A 12,322-nucleotide genomic window follows, 5' to 3' on the forward strand; every position below is an offset into this window, starting at 1 on the left:
CCTGTTCCATTCACCACAGTAGAGCAAGATTTCACAGCAAGTCTGGAGAGCTCTTCTGAGGGAGATACTGTATCTGCTATGGGGCAAGGGATGCTGGAAACCTTGTGAGAGCAAAGCAAAACAAACACCGCATTTACAACAGCTTCACAAAACATCAGACACACTGAATGCTGGATGTAGAGAGGCAACACTGCGGTGGAACTGGTAAAGTGGGTAAAAAGCTGATAGTGGGTGGTTTTTTTTCTTTAGTCCTTTCTTTATCTCTTCCTTACTGTTTTTCTATATAGGTTCATAATCCTGGGTCCATAATCCTGCTCGGCATTTCTGTATTTACCCCTGCCCACGTAAGGGAGTAGTTTCCTGCAATCTTACTTCTTGAGAGAGGGGAGGCAGCAAGTCACCGTCAGCGTTTCCTCAAGCGCTAATGTAACAGAATGGCAATAAAGAAAGAGGCTTTGAGCTATGCTGCTCCAAAAGGACCAGTTTTCTGTGATCCCTTTTCTTTGTTCAAGAGCGGAAACAGTAGCAGTCTGTGGAAGGAAAAATCAGGTGTTCCCTGATTTCTTTCTCCAGTAATGGAGCCTACCAGTGCTTCTGCATCAGCATCCCCCTTACTCAGTTCAGGCTCCAAACCATCCTCTGCTGAGTTAACTAAATCCTCCGCTGAGGTAACAGACTTTCTATCATTTTACGAAGATGGTACTAAAGGCTCAAAATAAAGACCAAGACATGTATATTCTGCCCATCCTGGGTTCTGGCCTTGGCAGGCACTTTTACCCTCACTGGAATTACAAAGTGTCAAAAAAACAAGATGGAACCCTGTTGCCAGCAAGGCTAACGTAACTGTTGGCCATCAAACCAGTCCATCATTTTCTGACAGTCCTACGTTGCAGGGAGGAGGGGAAGCTTTGGGAAAAGGAGGACTGCTTGCCCTTAAGTCCTGCCTGGCTTGCTGTTCTCCCCCAGTCAGAGTTGAATGGCTCTGCTGCCCTGGTTAGCTGCCAGGTGAGGAAAGCTCTCCCTTCCGAAGGACTACCAAGCGCTGTTCCCAAGAGGTAGCTACAGCCTTGGCTGCTACACTAAGCCAATCCTGTCTGCACTCCTCATCCCGAGAGTGAGCAGATCCAGTAAGGGATGAAAACTGCATAAAACACAACTTCACTGAAATCAGGTGGCACGATGCCCCCTGGTAAAATTTTACTTGCTCCCAGTAAAGAGTGGCTGAACACGTGTTGGAGGAGGCTTTTTAATTTTTTTTGCAAGACAATGAAGATATGCTTCTACCTGTGCCCTTTTCATACTTCACATCAGAGTATTTCCTGAGGCTTTTGCCAGCCTTTCCTTTATTTCACTTCTTCAATCAATAAATCATCATGAATCTCATTTCCATTTGTAAGTCCACTACTGCAGCCACTGACTCTCAACTGAGCTGAAGGTATGAGATATTAAATTGTACCTACTACTGCATTTTTACTAACATTGTGCCTTTTTTTTTGGAAACAAATTTCCACTTGGTTTTGAAAACATCTGCCTGGAGCTTGAAAGACTGGCTGACTTACAGCATGCCAGTTAGTGGTGTCCTGGCAGAGGTGTTTGGTTGCCCAAGTGAAACAGCATCCCTTCATCAAGTCACTGAAAGAATTTTATGTGCCAAGAAGAATGGAAAGGCAACAAAAAGAAATGGGAAGGCAAGAGAAAGTTAAAAAAGGAGAGAAAATTACAGCTGATGGGAAAAATGATTGCATTTTCCATATACAGGCTTTGCTTTGCTACAAATAAAACCTTAAATTCAAAGTCAATATCCCAAAGATTGAGGAAGAAAAGTCAAGAGAGAATGAATGCAACTAGTAGGACCTGATCATCAAACCTTAACACCAGCAAACATCACCACACTAAACACATCTTCGTTTAAGGTTCTCTGAGGCAGTGCGACACACTGGAATGGCACATCCTATACATGATGTCTCCGCCTAGGGTTAATTCCTTATAATCCACTGAATCCCAAACTTCCAAATTCAGTGCTTGAGTAAACTAGATTGTCCAGCCTATCTTCAGGACTAACATGTCCCAATGGCAACGATCAGAGAGCACAAACAAAATGCAGTTGTTTAAATCTAATGGGAATATCATCCAGTTAGCACTGTAAGCTTTATTGAGTAAGAAAACATTATAACACGTTTGGAAGATTTTCTGGTACAACAGTTTCTAATAGCACCTCCAGGTCATATGCCTACAAAGCTTAGTTTTAAACTTACTGACTAGCTGGGCAAAATTTGCTTGAACTTCAGAGGCAAAGCTGGATTCCCACGTGCCATCGCAAAGCCCAACTCTACCCTCAGCAATCAGGTATAGGAAGAGAAAAACAGAGTAAATATTAATCCTATTCAATTCTCATGCTACTGACTTTTCTTTCTTCTTGCCTTGTCAAAACATGACAATATTGGGGAACCTGAAACTAATCTCAAAATATGACCAGGGTATTCTTTTGTATTCTTCGTACCATTAAGGTTAGCTAAGCCTCTCTCAATACAACATTCTCTGTCCTATTTTATTCTGAAAATTTACTCACTTAAAACTGTCCGATTTCTGTTGAATAGAATCACAGAATTATTTAGGTTGGAAAAGACCTTTAAGATCGAGTCCAACTGTAAACCTAACACTCCTAACACTGCCAAGTCCGATATTAAACTATGTCCCTGAGCACCAGGTCTACATGTCTTTTAAATATCTACAGTGATGTTGACTCAAACACTGTTCTGGGCAGTCTGTTCCAATGCTTGAGAACCCTTTCTGTGAAGACATTTTTCCTAATATCCAATCTAAATCTCCCCTTGTGCCAACTTGAGACCATTCCTCTTGTTCTATCGCTTGTTGCTTGGGAGAAGAGACTGACCCCCACCTCTCTACAACTTCCTTTCAGGTAGTTGTAGAGAGCGATAAGGTATCCCCCGAGTCTCCTCTTCTCCAGGCTGAACAACTGCAGTTCCCTCAGCTGCTCCTCACAGGACTTGTTCTCTATACCCTTCAGCAGAATAGACCTGATGCTCTTCTATGATTGTAAACCGTAAGAAAACCATCCTCAGGACACTGATAATTGAACTTCCAAAAAGCTTAAGTCTTTACACCAGAAACACAAATCATTAGGTTTGGTAGGCTCCATGTTACTAACACACAAAAGAGCCATTCCAGATTATATCATCTTTCACAGGGTCTCGGTTGCTCACTACATTCATTTACTGGTTTGGACCAAGTTACCATTTTGTTTACTGATGAATTTAGGATGCAAGTATCCTCAGCAAGGTACAGATATGCCATCCATTAGCAGCTTCCATGTTGGAGCTCTGCCAAGAACAGTGCCAATGCTGTTTCCTGCACTGGACAAGGACTATACTGCTGAACTTATGTCTAAGCTTAGAGAGACTTCCAATTTGCAGAAGTGCACCAAGAACAAACATACTGGGGAGAACTTCTGCTATTTCAGCTTCTTTATTCTCCTCCCTTAGCACAGGAACATGGAAGAAATATGTTTTAATTCCCAAGAGTCCATTTGCCGCTTCCCCAACTGCTTTTGTATTCCTGCATTACATTGCAGTTATTTCAGTGCCTATGATTTCCACGTCCCAAGTTTAGCACTAAGAGCGTAAGTTATAACAGAAGGACTTTAGAAAGAGTGTTTTGGTACAACTGTCCACTATATTTGAGATTTAAAAATATCATGTCACTAAAAACATGACTAAATTTACAAAGAACATTTAGTTACGCTAACCAAATCATGCTTATGCCCAGAACCCTTTCAGTGACAAGTGTCACAAAGTAATTGCACATAGGAAGCAAAATAAAGTAAGTAAAGTAAAAATGACAAGTATTCTTTTTACGGGTACAACAAAGTCTCTCACGTCTAGGCTATGCTAGGATAGGACTCCCAAATACCTAACCAAAGACAGATGACTAGAAGTTGCCTATACTGGCAAAATATCCTATATGCCATGCTTGCAGGGCACCTACAGGAAAGCTGGGGAGGGACTCTTTATCAGGGAGTGTAGTGATAGGAGGAGGGGTAACAGTTTTAAATTGAAAGAGGGGAGGTTTGGATTGGATATTAGGAAGAAATTCTTTACTGTGAGGGTGGTGAGGCACTGGAACAGGTTGCCCGGAGAAGCTGTGGCTGCCCCATCCCTGGAAGTGTTCAAGGCCAGGCTGGATGGGGCTTTGAGCAACCTGGTCTACTGGGAGGTGTCCCTGCCCAGGGCAGGGGGGTTGGACCTAGGTGATCTTTAAGGTACCTTCCAACCCAAACCATTCTGTGATTCTATGATGAAAGTCAACCTAATCCTTCACCCGCCCTCAGCGAAGAGAAAAACAACCAAGGGCAAGCTTATCTTTTCAGGCAGACTCTCTATCTGATCTTTTCTCCCACTGAGTCTCTCTGTCCATATTTGCTTCTTGTTGCACTGCTGCTGGACCCCCACACTTCATGGTTCTCATCCTGTCTGACATTCCTTATTCCTTGCTGTTAACCCCTTTCTCACAGCAGTCATTTGCTGTTGCTTTTCTGTTTTCCACTTCTCTTCAGCTGCCTACTGAAGAGTAGTACTCTGCTTTGCAGACTAGTTTGATGCTAAAGAAGCTTTCCTCCTAAAGTTGGAACACAAAAACTTTCCCTGAATACAACCAATTTAGTCACTGTTAGCAGTACAGATGACTGAAATCTCTAGGAACTCTACTGAGGGGAAGGAAGTGATTCTGGCTTCTTTCCCAATAACATAGGAAATGTAATATCCTCCTTCAGTACCTACAGTAATGCTGCAAGCCTCTGCTGCTAGTTCATAGGATGCGAGTGTAAATAAATACAATTTACAGAGATATACTTAGGATATTACTGGGTAACCTGGGTAAATATGATAACAAAATATTTATATTGTATGTTTATATAATCCTGCTCTATTCTTGCAACATCCTTGGAGAAGTCCTTTTTCTGTTTCCTTACATGCTCCAGTGAATAAACTGGTAGTGACACGTCTTTCAATATGCCTGCCTTGCACGTGCTTCACTTAGGACTTGCTGCCAGCATTGACCTAAGTCCCTTGGCCTGGGGTACCAACAAGCAGGTCTGACTCCAGGCTGTGAAAATGCTGCAGCTTCCACCCTAGCTCTCACTACAACATCTCCTGGTTCTATTACACGTAGCTACAGCTACAAGGATGGGTGGAAATTGAACTTCCAGCAGAGTTGGAGCAGGATACTGGAGGATACTGGAAAATAGCCTAAGTTCCCTTTTTGGTGCAGCCACATTAAAATATCTTTGTTCATTATTGTCTCTAAGTAAGGATAGCAGTAATTCAATATCCCTATTCCAATTGTCTCCTAGGAGTCTCAAGACTTGTTAAAATTCAGTTGAATCTCAAACCCAACGTTGAAGGAGGAGCAGGCCACAGGCGCGCAGCAAAGAGATGGCAGCAAAGAGCCCCTCCAGGAGCTCCGGGGGCTGCACAAGCCCCGCTGCTGCCGCACGAACCCTCAGCCACTTTTGGCTTATTTTCAGATCGATCCGAGAAGGTCTAGATGCATTTGAGTTTAAAGCTAATAGGGGAAATTATCTTAAAGTGATCTGAACAAAAATCGCATCCTCAGTAACTGGCTTGTAAAACACCAGCACTGACCCCTGGAAGGATCCCAAGGCTCTTCTCTTTCCTGAATTTTTTATCTGCCAAGAGAGGAACTATAGGAACGACCAGGACTGGCCCCTTCAGCAAGCTAAAAGTCCTGGAACGTGCCAGAGCTGTACAGGGAATTGCACAAAAAGTAGGTCTTTCAACACTGCAAGAGCCACCCTGCAAGTAAGTGATCCCCCAGCGCTGTAGAGACAGCTTCAGGGGACTCCCCTAACATTTAGACAAGTCCCACGTTCCCCTGCTTTGGCTCCTCGGTACATTTCTAGTCCTGTTCTTTTTTGCTTGGGAAAACAGTTCATTGTCCTGCTCTGATAAGGAAGTGAGATGACTTCTTCCTCATTTTAGTTGCTCAGTGGCTGATAATGCCTGTCAACACCAAATCACATGCTTTGGGTGGTTCCTCTGTCTGAATCACATTCACTGTAAGAGGAAGCACATGGGAGACTATCTAAATTTCTCATTCACATCTTGACACAGAACAGGCTTGTGCCCAGATGTTCCTAGCTGCAAGGCTAGGAAGAGTCACTTGCCCAGCCTTCCACCTGCTTTGGGGTTGAGTACATGCTTGGAGAACTTGGGAAACAAATCCTCTCATTCCTAAAGCACAAAAATGAAGACAGACACAAGTATGGAAGAACTAGGAGGTATCTTTTGCATGCCCTGTTGCCTCCAAATTCCTGAATAATCATGTTTGTTTATGGGAAATTTGCTTTTCTTACATCAGCTTTGGCACCATTTGATATAATGGAAAGATAACATAAAAGATATAAATTACATTAGGATCTGGAACTTTGCTGCTGTTAATTTAGTAATTGTTCTTTCTTACACAGCAATGTGAGTTTATGCTATGCATTAAAGAGCACGGTATCTCTGCCATTAGCATGAGCTCTTAGTGAACTTACAGCTATGTTAATGAATACTTTTATTTGCTATTTAACATAACAGGTGAAGAAATAAGCTTTTCTATACGAGACTGTAGGGCACACCCTACTCTGTGTTTCTGTATCCCCTCACACAATAGGTTCTCAACATGGTTAACTGCAAGGATTGACTTCTAACAGTCAAGATTTTTCAGGAGTAATTTGAAGGACTCGCTTCATTTATCAGTCTTCAAACTGACTATTCCCAATGGGTGCAATACAGGGTAAAGAATGGGGACCAACTCTAAGTAAGAGGCCAAATATATTTCAGAGTGGCTGGAAAGCTGGGTACTAAAGAACCTAGCTGGGGCCTTGAGAACTTTTAGCTTTACCAAAGGTCATAGAATCACAGAATTGCCTAGGTTGGAATGGACCTTTCAGATCATCAAGTCCAACCATCAACCTAACTCTGACAAAAACCATCACTAAACCATACCTCTAAGCACTATGTCTACCCATCTTTTAAAACCCTCCAGAGATGGTGACTCAACCACTTCCCTGGGCAGTCTGTTCCAATGCTTAATAACCCTTTCAGTGTAGAAATCTTTCCTAATATCCAGTCTAAACCTCCCCTGGCGCAACTTGAGGCCGTTTCCTCTTGTCCTATCGCCTCTTACTTGGGAGAAGAGACCTTTCAGGTAGTTGTAGAGAGCGAGAAGGTCTCCCCTCAGCCTCCTTTTCTCCAGGCTGAACAACCCCAGCTCCCTCAGCTGCTCCTCATAAGACTTATTCTCCAGACCCCTCACCAGCTTCATTGCCCTTCTCTGGACACGCTCCAGCACCTCAATGTCTTTTTTTTTTTTGTGGTGAGGGGTCCAAAACTGGACACAGCGCTTGAGGTGGGGCCTCACCAGTGCCGAATACAGTGGCACGATCACCTACTCACCACACTGTTCCTGACATAGGCCAGGATGCTGTTGGCCTTCTTAGCCACCTGAGCACACTGTTGGCTCATATTCAGCCAGCAGTTGACCAACAACCCCAGGTCCTTTTCTGCCGGGCAGCTCTCCAGCCACTCCTCCCCAAGTCTGTACTGCTGCATGGGGTTGTTGCGACCCAAGTGCAGGACCCAGCACTTGGCCTTGTTGAACCTCATACTTGGCCCCAGCCCATTGATCCAGCCTGTCCAGGTCCCTCAAGCAGGTCAACACTCCCACCCAACTTGGTGTCCTCTGCAAACTTACTGAGGGTGCACTCAATCCCCTCATCTAGACCATTGATAAAAATATTTAAGAGAACCGGCCCCAATACCAAGCCCTGGGGAACACCACTCGTGACCAACCACCAACTGGATTTAACTCCATTCGCCACCACTCTCTGGGCCTGGCCCTCCAGCCAGTTTTTAACCCAGTGAAGAGTACTCCATCCAAACCATGGGCAGCCAGTTTCTCTAGGAGGATACTCTGGGAAACTATATCAAAGGCCTTACTAAAGTCCAGGTTAACGACATCCACAGCCTTTTCCTCATCCACCAAACAGGTCACTTTGTCATAGAAGGAGATGCGGTTTGTCAGGCAGGACCTGCCTTTCATGAACCCATGCTGACTGGGCCTGATCGTCTGGTTGTCCTTCATGTGCCCTATAATGGCACCCAGGATGATCTGTTCCATGACCTTCCCAGGCACGGAGGTCAGGCTGACAGGCCTGTAGTTCCCCAGATTATCCTTCCAGACCTTCTTGTGGATGGGCATCACATTTGCTAAACACCAGTCAACTGGGACCTCCCCAGTTTGCCAGGACTGCTGGTAAATGATGGGAAGTGGCTCAGTGAGCACTTCCACCAGCTCCCTCAGTACCCTCGGGTGGATCCCATCTGGCCCCATAGACTTGTGTATATCCAGGTGTTGGAGCAGGTCCCAAAGATAGCAGGTCAAACAAGATAAACATTAATCTGAAAAGCTGTATAAAACTATCCATCCCATCTTCTGAATCTCTGCTGATTTCCTCCAGACTTGTCAAAACTTTCGTTATTATAGGCAGTTTCTTCTCTGATTACACACAAATAAATCTCTATCTGTGTTAGTCTCCAATTCTGACTTGGGTAAGATTAAGATGAACATCACTATTTACCCCTGCATGAAATAAGTACATAGAGCTGGACTTCTACAGTACAATAGAAAATGAAAAAAAGTTCGAGGTTTTTTGTTTCAAGGCCACTTAACCTATTTTTCCTTTTGATTCCATTTTATGAACCTACACACCTTCACACGCGTGCATACACGCTGTCTCTCTTTTTATCTAACTGTCACAATCCAGTGCTGCAAGACACTGACCTTTCATTGCATCCAAGGTCTGCCCTTGCAGGTTTACTGTCTTTGTTGATCTGTCATCATAGCCAGCATAAATTCTCTCTTCTTTTGAGAAGATCCAACATCAAGGGGTTAATTCTGTCATGCATCATTCCTGTGAATTGGTAAGAGTCGGGCTTGTGCATGACAGACTCCAGAGGTTTCTGCAAGATGCAGATGAGGTGAATATTCTAGTTAAGATAGTATCACATAAATTCTTTTCTAACAAGTCTCCCCGTGGGAACTGCAACCCCATTTAGAGAGCCTTGTCATCAAGTATGAGACTTTAAAATCTTGTAAAAAAATAACCTAAAAATAATACCTCAAAAGTCATAGATGCAAAAGTAATATAAAGTTAAGAGATGCAAAGCCTGTAGAAATCAAGCTATTATAATGCCAGGATAATTATCAATTCTTTCCGAAAGTCTTTAAATGGATTATCAAGCACAGCAGGTGGGGTTTTTTTTTATTACTGTCTTTGGTGATACTTTAATATCCTCGACTTGCCTCAAATAAAGGTACTGTTTGATTTATAAGGATTAAAAATCTCTTCATTAATGGTATTGTAGGGGTTCCACAATAAATGTAACAGCATGTTGCCCAGGAATGAAAACCAGAACCTCATTCACACTCCCAAGTGAGAGTTACCATTACGTTTTAGCCATCAGACTGGGCAACGTCACGAACTCCTTTAACGAACAGGCGAATCAGGGGTCAAACCAAGTAGCAGATAAGCTTTTTTTTAAAAGAGAGGTTTAAGGGTTCTTGTGAAAGGGAAGATAAAGTGTTTTCTGTCAGTTATTGCAGTCTCTTTGAGAGGGGTTTCATCAAGAGGAATACTGCACTGAGGCTGGGTGGTGTGTACTGTCAGTTTCTACCCCTGCTAACACAATAAAGGAATGGTTTCTTCATGTAACCCTACCAGGCCACTCATCAGAGCCCTAAAGGGACTGAATGTTACTGGAGTGGCAGGATCCTGGTAACTGGACAGAGTAAGACTGAGAAAGAGACACAGTAATGGTTGGAAAATTATAGACAACAGGAGCGCGAACAGAAACACAAAATTGTTCTTTATAAAAAAGCAAAACCCCTATCTTTTAGTAAAACATCCACTGAGGCATGTGTGGATGCATATAATTCAATTCATGCGACCTACCTAAGAGAGCATTATTGAGAAAGGCACAAGGACAGGAACTGCAAACCATTCTGCAGAAGCAGCTCACCATTTCCCACTGCACGTTTTAATGTGCTCTCAGTCCATGTGATCTAGCTTGTTACTTCTTAGTGGATGTGCTTACTTTTCTTTAATTACTTCCACAAATTGTCAAGATGTTAAATGTATTTTTCTAGCCTAGTTTATATAAATTCCTTTGTCCAAGGGATTGCCACAGAGAACTTTGCTTGTTGTGTTTTTTACTGAAAATTTATTCTGAAAAGCATTGATAGGACAGTTATAAATACCTACAAGATAGTAAGCAGGAGAGCTTTATTTCTAATAAATGCAACAACATATTTAGAATGGAAAATTATCTAGTGCGTTCAGCAGCCATGCAGTCAAAACTTGAAGAAGGATAACCTACCTGAAAACCACAGTTACCAGCCTAGAACATATGCAAGCTCTAATCCTCTTGAAAAGAGGGATTTAGTAGCCTAAAAAGCTGTATTCCAGTTCAGCAATTTCAGAGTGACATTCAAAAGGATTACATAGAAGAGCTGAATTACACTTAAGTGCTCTTAGGACCAGGTCACAAAACTTTACTTTCTCTTTTGTTTCTGCAAAGAGCTTGGTCTATACCCAAGCTTTGGTTTCTAGAAGCTCTTTACAGGCTTGCTCCTTGAACTATTATTCTTTTCCCTGGATAAACAGTTGGAGTTTCATAGGATAATATGCAAGTATTAAGAGGAAAATGCAACGCCTACTGTATGTGGTTTAAACTCCATTTTTTACTTACCAGCGTCTCCCATCTATTTTTGTATAGGCATTCACACTTCAACACACACAGCCTCCAGAGTGCACTAACTCTCTTCTTCCTATTAAGTGACCAGAACAATGGATTGGTGATCAGCTTGAACCCTGACAATAAATAGTTTACATCTATTTCACAATTCAGTAAATAATTATTTCACAATTATTTTGATGGCATCTTTATCTTTTTAATCTTTTATCATCACAGAGAAAAGCCATGTTAATCAAATTCACATCTGAGTTGTCCATACAGCATCACTAGCCCATGGCTGACAAATCAGGAGCATGGCCAAAAAAAGCATTAGTCCTCAAACAGCCCCTCCTTTGTCTACACTACACACCTCTGGTATTTTCATTGCATCTAGGCTTTCTATGATTATGGGGTAAAAGAATTAGATTAACATTGTTGCATCCCAGTTCTATAATGATTCTTGAAGTATTTGGGAGATATTCCTTGACATCAAGAGCTGGGGCATAATCAAATTACATTTTATTCTATATAGACTTTCAGCATTTGTAGTTTTGGAGAAAAGCTTGAAGTTGTTCACAGGCAGAATAATTTAAAAGTGAGGCAAATAAATCGCTGTTTGGAGTTCTGAACTTTTAAAACACTTTCAAGATTTTTGCAAGAGCTTTCCATGAAATACAACAACGATTTAGGTGGACGATGGCCTTTAGAAAACACAAGGGCTTTGCCAATAATGGTTCTGCAGTCAACATATGATACGCAAAACTTATATAGAAAACACAAGGGCTTTGCCAATAATGGTTCTGCAGTCAACATATGATATGCAAAACTTATACTTGTTTCAGCTTTTTCCACTGTAAAAAACCCTCAAGGTGCTTTCAGGCATTACACCCAGTAGTCCTGCTGCACACCTGGAATCTCAGCTCTCACCACAAGAATTGCGTTGTACACCTGTCAATCACTTGACCATCTATTCCACTTTTTGTCATATCAGCAGTTTGTGATGCTAATTAAAAGTAAATTTACATATCTCAAACTATTTACATTTATTTTTTGACATGACACTAATTCACTCTTCTACACGGAAGAAGAGTCTTATCTGCCTGCGTTGTCTTTTCAAAATCTTTTTCCTCAGCTATCTGGTCACTCAGCCCCAAAACAAGGTCTTGAAATATTATCATGATGTCATACTACATGCTGTAAAGGTTATTTTCACAATTTGAATAGACAACACACTGATTTATTTCTCACTTAATTTAAATACTATGACCAGTTCACTGTTAAAGTTCCAACTAGCATAACGTTTAAAAAGCGATAAAAGGAGGAAAAACTGTTTCATTTCATCAAAGTTCATTACACAATATTTAACTTTTACTGATTCTTACAGTAAGTACAACATTCTAAAAGCTGGCCCCATTAAAGACAGAAGAATGCACGGACTTTTGTTCTTCTACTGCCACATGCAGTTTTAAAACGGTCTGGGTCTCATGGTGTGGTAAGGAAAGGCT

General features: G+C 42.0%; 1 long non-coding RNA gene across 1 annotated transcript in view; it reads right to left on the reverse strand.

The window, feature by feature from the left end:
- The window catches only part of LOC134517173 (uncharacterized), a 37,846-nt gene extending 26,933 nt beyond the window's left edge, over positions 1-10,913 (reverse strand). The window contains exon 1 of the long non-coding RNA XR_010071563.1: positions 10,833-10,913. This is a non-coding gene — a long non-coding RNA (uncharacterized LOC134517173). The remainder of the gene's footprint in view (positions 1-10,832) is intronic.
- Positions 10,914-12,322: the final 1,409 nt, after the last annotated feature.

Source organism: Chroicocephalus ridibundus, chromosome 6, assembly GCF_963924245.1.
Source record: "Chroicocephalus ridibundus chromosome 6, bChrRid1.1, whole genome shotgun sequence".
Lineage (NCBI taxonomy): Eukaryota > Metazoa > Chordata > Aves > Charadriiformes > Laridae > Chroicocephalus > Chroicocephalus ridibundus.